The sequence below is a fragment of the Pogona vitticeps genome, chromosome 4, assembly GCF_051106095.1.
Source record: "Pogona vitticeps strain Pit_001003342236 chromosome 4, PviZW2.1, whole genome shotgun sequence".
NCBI classification, from domain to species: Eukaryota; Metazoa; Chordata; class Lepidosauria; order Squamata; family Agamidae; genus Pogona; species Pogona vitticeps.
Genome location: NC_135786.1, coordinates 14,857,046 through 14,866,484, shown reverse-complemented (window position 1 = coordinate 14,866,484; position 9,439 = coordinate 14,857,046). Strand labels below are relative to the sequence as shown.

Sequence of the window (9,439 nt, the reverse complement as noted above, 5' to 3'; positions counted from 1 at the left end):
TCTTGTAAACACACCTTTAGAACTGAAATCACTTTGATCTCATGCCATCAAGTTAAAAATTGGGGGGGAAACCCAGCCTAATGATCGGTTCCAACTTAATTATCTCCATCCCACTCCCTCAATTGTATTCTGTAATTTCCTCACCAAGTTGATGCCGACATATTTACTCAATGCAAATATCTCTAATTAGTTATGCTTCTGCAGGGCTTTTAAGTTTCCTCCTTGCTGGGATTTAATTATTCTGTTTTCAGTCAAATGGGGTACAAAAATGACGAGAAGCCTGTTTGATCCTGAAAAAGCTTGTTCCTGCTCTAAAGCAAACGGCACAAAAAACTTGTTGTGATACGACTGCATTTTTAACAAGAGTTGTAATAATCGTTGCTTCTGGCTAGAAAAGGAGAGGATGCAATTTATGGATGATTGCAATGTTAATATCAGACAAACGTCTAAAGAGAGAGAGAGAGAGAGAGAGAGAGAAAGCTGCATTCTCTCAGCTTCATCCCATTCCAGCAATAGTGCTCATCATCACGACAACAGGTAAGGTTCTTACCTGTACTTTCTTACCCATGAACAGGTAACAGGAAAAAGCATAGGCCTGCGACATCATGATATCTGAAAGACTGGGAGCAGTTCAGTGGTTCGTGCTAGTTGGTCCTGTGGACGGACAGGTGTTCACCACTTCCCTGCTCCACTTCTCCCACAGGTACCCACTCAGAGACAGCGCATGGAGGAGGCAGAGCAGGAAAGCTAAGGCATTGCCTCTGAGTGGGTGCCAGATAGAGGAGAGGGGGCTGGGAAACAATGAACACTTGTTCACCTAAAGGACCACCACAATCCAGCAGTTCATGCCCACCTGTAAAATCGCCTAGAATAAGGTGATGGTTACTCTTTCCTCCTTTTGATGGGTCACTGAAAGATAAACATGGATGTCATGGCCCAGTCTGCTCCTTTCTCAGACACTGAGATTTGAAGGAATTCCATGTCTGGAGGAAAGACCGTAGCAGTAGGAAATATGCATCTTGAGACCTGTGTAATTTGACCCTCACTTCACAAAGAGTAGGTGAACAGGCAATGAGACCAAAGAATTAGCTGAGTCTAGGAGTTCCAGGGACTGGTGGTAGATCGCCTTCTTCAGCCATGGATTTTAGCAATGCCCTGGTGGTACCAACCCAGGATTTTACGGGGAGGCCCTTCACTTGGTCCTGCTACCTTCAGAGGCACATCTGTTGCAGATACGAGAGAGGTCAAGTTGTGAAATGTCCTTCAGGCAGCAAACAAAAACCTCCCTTTTAAGGCAGGCTTCGAACAACTAAACACAATCAAGTTTCACTGTTAGATGCTGTCTGTTTTTTTGCTTCCCGTGTGACTCTGTTTTCTCCAAGCAGTTTTAAATTCATTTTATTAGCAGTTTTAAAATATTGTTTTATGTTTAACTGTTCTTTAAAGTTACAACTGACTGTGTGATTAACTGTCGCTTTTAGCTATCTGTGAGCTGCCTTGAATCCTAATAGCAGGAGACAGGTGGTATAGAAATAATGTAATAAAAACAAAACAAAACAATTAAAATAGAGTAATTACACTTTGCAAAATTATGAGACAGCCACTCATAGTGATACTCAGCCTGTGGAATACCTACCCAGAATGTGATTATCATTACAGTGGTGCCTCGCTAGATGATGACAATCCGTTCCACTGAAATCGCTGTTTAGCGAAATCACTGTCTAGCGAAAACCATTTCCCCATTGGAATGCATTGAAACCTGTTTAATGTGTTCCAATGGGGAAGAATCGTTGTTGTCTAGTGAAGATCGGCCATAGGAAAGCCGCTTTGTGAACCACCAATCAGCTGTTTAGATCGCTGTCTTGAGAAGCTTAGGTCCCGAAAACACCCATTTTGCGAGCACGGAGGGAGCTGTCAGAATCGTTGTCTAGCAAAAATTGGTTTGTGAAGCAGAGACCAAATATTGTCCAGCAAAATTCCCCCATAGAAATCACTGTTTTGCAAATCGCTATAGCGATCGCAAAAAGTCAATGTCTAGCGAAAAACTGTCATGCGGGGTATCTGTCTAGCGAGGCACCACGTGTATATCATGTGCTTTGTGTGTGCACTGACATATCACAAATTACTTTCATACTATGCAAATCCAGATCAAACCATAGAAACTTTACTATTACTATTATTATTTTAGGAAATAGCCCACCTTGTAGCCATGCTGCCTGGAGGATTCTGGGGATTGTAGTCCAAAATTTTTTAAAATCCAATTCATGAGCCCAGACAGGCCTGAAAATAGCCTCTTTGTTCACACAGGGAAATGGATCTGCAAACAAATGGTGGAATATTGTGTAACGACCTCCTGGCGAATCCTGTCTGTGTTTTTGGAGCTATGAAAACAAACCCGGAGACTGCTCTCATTCCAACCTCAGTGGGAACCTGACAGGTGCCATTAGCAATAAGGTCAACTATGATAAAAAGCTATGGTTTGGATGCACTAGAAATAAAATTAATTTAAAAAAAACCCCCTACAACATTGTCCATACTGAACAAAATATAGGGACACTCAGCAGTCTGTTGCAGGGAAGTTATGAAATACCATAAAAGGACAGAACTGAAGGAGTTGGTGTGAAGCCTTGGGGAGAATTTCTGAGGCAAAAGCAGAATGAGTTTTCTCACACAGAGTTCAGGAACGTGGGCAGACATTTTAAGTACTCTGGGCAGACAAATGCTATTTTTTTGGTCTCTCATGCTGGCTGAGGGATTCTGGGAGAAGTCAACCAAAAAGAGTAATGTTTTCCAAGCTTTGCTTTAATCTAACCTACACCTGCCCCTTAATGAATTTAATTAACTGTGCAATCAAATATATATACATCTCAGATCAATAACATGTATTGCATCTGTCCATACAGGATAAAACCATCCAAGCACAATAGGATTAAAACTTTGAAGAGATGCAGAAAAGTTTTGTTGCAATTGCAACCCCTATAAAGTATTTGTTCAGCCTAAAGGGCTGGGACGAAGAAAGAGCAGGGCTGAGAGTAACAGAGTTTTGAATCAGAAAGAGCAGGATAACTGAAGCGGCCAGAGCTGCTGTTGCCTCTTGGACTGCAGAAGTCCTTGCCAACTTGGTTTTGGTATAATTCCTATATGTTTGTGTTGGAGGGGTGAATCCACATTGTGAATTCATGAATTGCCTATAATTGAATTGATATTTTATTTTGAAGATTCTCCTTTGTGATGGATACCCAACTCAGTTGAGGAAGATACCTTGTAGTTTCATCTGGCTTTGAAATCAAAGGGATCCTTGAACTTTAGAAATCCTACAAGCAACTCCTGTATTAGCGCTGTTGCCAACATTTTGGGTGCATGAATTGTAGCATATTGTTGTTGTTATAATTGCTCATGTTGTCTATTATACAAATGCAAATAAGGAGAGATTCATTTTGTGAGATTGTGTTTGCAAAATTCATCAATAGTAAGCAGAACATGAAAGTGTTACATAATCAGAACAGAGAGAGAGAAAGAGAAAGAGAAAGAGAGAGAGAGAGAGAGAGAAAGAGAGAGAGAGAGATCTATCATCTTACAAAAATTATTGTAGATTTCCTTGTGCAATAGATCTGCATTTCTGAAGACAGGCTAGAATTTGGCTGATGGCCTTAATAGGATTTGTCAGACAACAGTCACACTCTTATGCCTTCAAGTCTCCAATACTGTTTGCCAAATGGACTCTAAAAACAACCTTCTCTATGCATCTAGCAGCTTTTATTACAAGTCAAGCAAACTCCTGCTCATGTATCAGTTTGCCCCATAAAGCAGAAAATCCAGTTTCTTCTGTGCTTCCCAATGTTCCATTTTCTTTGACAGCACTTCTAGAAGATCTCTGGCATCAGTGTATACTCGTAGCAGGCATCTGAGAACGTTACGCATCAAATCTTCCACAAGTGAATATCCACAGACAAACAACATACCTTGGGTTGCTATACTAGAAAACCTTCCCCATTGCATTGTTTATTCCATTTCTATTGGTGTGAAGTTTCATGAACAAAAATCTACTTTCCCAGGTACAAGGATTTGATTCTGAGAAATGTTCTTATTACACAGAAAGTATAAACTAGTAAGAACTTTCTGATGTTTCATGGCTATGGGGTATGGCAGGCATTTTAAATATTGGTACTGGTATTTCTTGCCCATTCTGTACTTGAGGTTGTAAGGACAATTATATCATTGTATGCTCTGAACTTCTTTATCTGAATACCTTCTTCATATCATTATTCCATGGATTCAGTGATTTTACAGAGAATCCAAAGTTTGTGACTAGATTTGAAAAGAACTGTAATCAAAATTGTTCTTGGCTCCCCCCCCCAAACAAATCTTACTTAGCCTGTCTCCCTTCATGTGGGTTACTATGTACCAAAAATGGCCATCCTAATGCTTACTGAAATTGAAATCACTTCTGCGCTCTCCTCTAAGTAAGAGGTGTAGATAATGTAACTTAAAAACTTATGTGTAAAAGTGGGTTTGAACTCTTCCAATTTTGTTAGGAACAACAAAAACCCAAGTTTCTGCACTAAAAATTAGAACTGAACATAAGAACATAAGAAGAGCCCTGCTGGATCAGGCCAAGGGCCCATCTAGTCCAGCTTCCTGTATCTCACGGTGGCCCCACCAGATGCCTCTGGGAGCACACGAGAGACCTAGGAATCAGCTTTGCTTTAAAAAATACTTAAAGTTGGGTGTATTGGCCTGGGCAGGTAAAACCCAGCAGTCTTTCAAGGAGTGTATACAAGCAATTAGGTTCTGTTCACTCCTCTTTATGTATATATATATTTATAAAGCTCAGAATCTTGAAGTTATGAACGTTATGCTAAGATAGCAAAAGCATAAATAGCTATACCAAGACAGCAATAAGATTTTACCTTTCTGTCATTGTTGAATTTATGTGCCATCTATATGGCTTTTTCCTTGTGCCAAAGACTATAACTTTGGATTTAGTGTTGTTGATGACTAAATCATTTGCTCAGCTGTAAGAACTAAATTGTCTTAGTGATCTTTTCAGGCCCACTTGGATAAGTTCATACTTCGTAAGATCAATCATCTACACAAAGCAATGTGTACATATAAATCTATTTAAAATTTGGGGCATGTCATAATTTTGGTTATGCAAGGCTGCAACACTATCATTTATAAAGAAGTTAAAAAAGAAAAGAAAAACAGAATCACCTTGGCAAACACATTTACATGGTGGGGTCAGAAAGCATAACTTGAACCTGTTTTAATCTTCAAATCAGTTTCTGGATCAAGATCTTTCACTAGGAACAAAAGCCTCAATCCTATGTTTGCGTTCAGCTTTTTGTTCTATAGACATTGCCTATTTATAGGACCAAAAGCTGTGCTTAAATCTATAAAGGCAGGAAAAAGCAGTCCACCCTCTCTAATGTATTTACCTATCAGATGGAGTAAGGAACACACCTTTGTCCTAAGTATGTCCCCAAGACTATGTTAATTTGAACACAAGTCTAGGCAGCACATTGCTAATTCTTTCGTCCATAAGACACATAGCACTGTTTGCAGATGGTGCAGATAACTGTAGAAATTACTGCCTACGATGAGAGCTTGGAGAACAAAACAGGAGAACAAAATATAACACAATTAAATACACTATAATTTTAAAACATAATTGATATAAAAGCAATTAAAAACACAGCAACAAGTATAGCATCCATCTCTTAAAATGTAAAGTATCCTTGTAAAAGCTTCTTGAATAAACAGACCATTATTTAATGACCACAACACAACAAACTTGGGGCCAACTGCAGACAAAGAGAAAGCCCTGCTCTTCACCAAACATAACTCCAAGGGTAGCCAGGTCAAGAGAATATCTGGAACATTTCTGGCCATCCACTGTCTACTGCCAGATCTTCAAGAAATTTGCCCGCAGCTATGCCAGACACGGCGCATACCATGCATGCAGAACAGCCCAGATTTATTGCAAGAGTGGGTCTGGCATGGACTGTGTTTTTGCAACCCATTTTGCAGCAAAATAAATGACCTTAGGAGGGCTACAACCTGACCACCCTGATCTAGATTCAATGGGTCCATGACTGAATAAGCAGAATCCTTACAACCCAAGCTGAAAGTGTTCGTAAGGCTGACTCTCCAGCCTTGTCTGAGGCTGAAAGTTCCCTACTGCCACATCACTATCAGAACTGATTTTTATAGCTTTTCTGATGACAGGAAAGGAGCGAAGTCTTGGGAAGGTCACTACCTTTCTTTGAAGCCAACACCTCAGTAAATACTTAGGGTGAATAACCAGGAGCCAAGGGAACAATGGAAACATTATAGTTAGGAAACTTTAGAAGTTACAAGGTCACGATTTATGTTCTGTGGAGTAAATAAATATTCAGTTCCCATTAATGCAAACAGGAGTTAAGAGGCTAATTCTCTTGCCACACTGCTGAGGATTTACCTTCCTGTGTTTTATAGAATGAATTAATTTATAGCCTCCTTAGGCCACAGTCTAAGAGAGGGAAAGAACTCAGACCTAGACTATTTACTGCATTTTAAAAATGAGACCTTTAAAAATAATAAAAGACATTGTCCCTGAAAGGAAAGAAATCAGAGTTGAGCTTCAAACTGAATTAATATCTCTGAAATTTAGATTTCCCTCTTGTTGGGATCCTGAGTTGTGATCCTTTTATATAAAGGACAGATTATATGAGTCCTTACACATGTGACAGGAGGTGTTTTATTCTGTATTTTTAAAAGACAAGCCAAAGGAAAAATTCAAGATAGGGAAGGAGGTCTTTATCAGATGAAACAAAAGTTCCACCCTTTTTCTATTGTTTGTTTCTTGGTCATTGAAATAAAATGGGATTTACCAGGACTCATGTCCACGTTTCTTCAAAAGCTTCGTCTGTATAAGAAAGCCACTTTAGGAAATCTGCTTTTTAAAAATTCTGAAAAATGTTTAAGAAATTCACTTCCCTAATGCAGTTTCTCACTGCTAGAAGTTTGATTTTGTATGGTCCTAACAGAAAGATTCTCACTAGGAGGTTCTGACCATAAACTTCAAGGGAAAGTCAAGTACCACATCACAAGACTTGGGAACAATGAGAGGCTTAAAGCATTGTTCAGTAAACAGCCACAAGAGAGAGAAAAAATCATTGTAATTAGCAAAACAAGAGAATTGCTGCAGGGAAAATATTTATAAAATCAGTGTAAGGTTATTAAGGATAACAACTGTTCCATCTCAGAGCATGGAAACTTTATTTAAAAAAACCAAACACCCTGCAGTTCCCAGAACCCAATGGGCAGCTAGGGCTCACTGTTGATTTCTGGGAATTGTCATCCATAAAGTAATATGGCCAAGCTGTGTCCTACCTGGAAGGGCTCTAGCTGATATGGAACTAATGGCTTCATTTTGGGGGCAGAAATCTGAAATGAAAAGCTTACACCATCTCTTCAGAGATCACAGTAACCCTAGGCCACACTAACCCAGGGCAACTTTCTGTTAAATTATGCTTCTTTTATTCAAGCAGCAAAATCAAGGAGCTGGACAGGGGACAGTTTGTATTTGTCTTCAGTGTGGAAAGGATGGTCACTCTCGAATTGGCTTTCTCAGCCACACTAGATGCTGTTCCAAGTCCTCCATATGGAGCGTGTTACCATAGTCTTTCGAGACCGAAGGACGCCTAATGATATTCCCAAGTTTTCCAGCTCTGAGTTTTCCCAATGAGCTGCAATAACAAATACTCAAATTTTGGGAGAGGTCTGGTACATGAGGCTCTTCTCCCATGCACCCTATGGGGATCCCTGAACGCACTGGAAAAAAGATCCCATTAGCCATCACAGCCACAGATTCCAGCCAGTTGCCAAAGTTTAAGTGCTCATGACACTTTTTAAATGCATTCCCAAAAAGCAGCCTGGAAGAGGTGATGAAGGAAAAAGCCAATTGTGATCCTCTTTGGCAAAAGATTACACAAAGATTAAATTGAAACTTAGTCAGAACATGGAGACAGGAAATGGGCAACCCTCATATTTCCACTTATAGTCAAGAGGACTGGAGAACTGTCATTTATTTTTGTTTTATCAGAAGGGGATGACGTTTTTTATTGGACCTGATCTTAAATAACAGCTAGAACAGTAGGACTATAACAAATTAAAACCTTCCCCTCCTTTTTTAAAAACTAGCTGTCTACACCCACTCAGGTAGTAAAAATGCCTTTAGCTCAAAGGCTGCAGTTACACCTTTACAGGTGCACATTTCCCCCACCTTTTTAAACCATTCTATATTGGTTATTTCGAAGCATTATAATAAGAACAGCAAATTTAAACATTCAGAGTTTGGAATTGTAACATTTCCAAACTATTGAGCTATTCCAGTGGCTGTGTTGCCTGAAGGGATAGTCCATAAAACAGCCGTACCTTTTTCTTTTTAAAAAAGAGTCATTTTTTTCATGAGCTCTCATGCAATGACCATGAGCAGAATTGCATTGCAGGGAGGCTGGGAGAACCACCTGTCTAGAGCTATATAGAGAGCAGTCTTGGTAACTGGGAGGATCAGCTCTTTCTCCCACCTACCCCATCTTGGTGCATGGCGTGAGCCCCCTTCAAGAAAGAGGAAGAGGAGAATGTGGTGTCCCCAAAAGAAACTGTAAGCATTTTTTTAAAAGCCACAGAAATTAAACAGGACCAGAAGGTGTTGTTGTTCATTTGCCCAAGTAGCTCCACCTCTAGATTTCAGTGCCATTTAAATGTTGGTGCCCTGGGGCAAAGACAGAGGCATACCACCCTACAAATGGCCCATGTCTGCCTCATTCATGCTACTTGTGTAATTGTCGGTTTCCTGTTCTTGTGATGGTCTGCACACATACTAGATACAAGGAATGTTTTGCTGGCATATCGGTCTGATGTTATGTCCCCTATCCAACTCCTATGTGGCATGGGTGGGGGGCTTTTCTGTCACCACCTGCAGACCACAGGCATGGCTCCCCCCACCTGTATCGAGTGAAAGCATCAGATTTTCTTCACATGCCCTTCTTTGAAGAATTCCCCAATGCCCAGCATAGTGGTTGGCTACTATGGACAGGGCCTTTTCGATAATGGCCCCTCATAGTTACGGACTGCCCTTTCCAGAGTGGCTCATGTACTGCCTCATATGTTGCCAATTCAACACACTTTACTTTTATTTTCCTAGTGTTTTAAAATGTGTCAGGTTAGCAGAGGCCTGGATGCATCAAAAACGCCGCCATTAGATCTGTCAAATCTGCTCAGTCCATTTTTATTCATTGCTTTTTGGGTTTCATGCTGCTTTATAGTATATTGTTGAGTTGTTTTTACCATTATTTAATTTTTTTACCATGTTTTCTTTTGCATCCTCAGTCACTTTGGTAACTCTTTACCATAGGAAGACTCATAAATACTGTACATAAAATAAGTCAAAAAT

General features: G+C 40.0%; 1 long non-coding RNA gene across 1 annotated transcript; it reads left to right on the top strand.

Moving 5' to 3' along the window:
* The first annotated feature begins 446 nt into the window (after window positions 1-446).
* On the top strand, window positions 447-7,172 carry LOC144588685 (uncharacterized). The gene is made up of 3 exons (XR_013544341.1): window positions 447-537; window positions 2,308-2,454; window positions 3,219-7,172. It is a non-coding gene; the product is annotated as an uncharacterized LOC144588685 (long non-coding RNA).
* The last annotated feature ends 2,267 nt before the right edge of the window (window positions 7,173-9,439 follow it).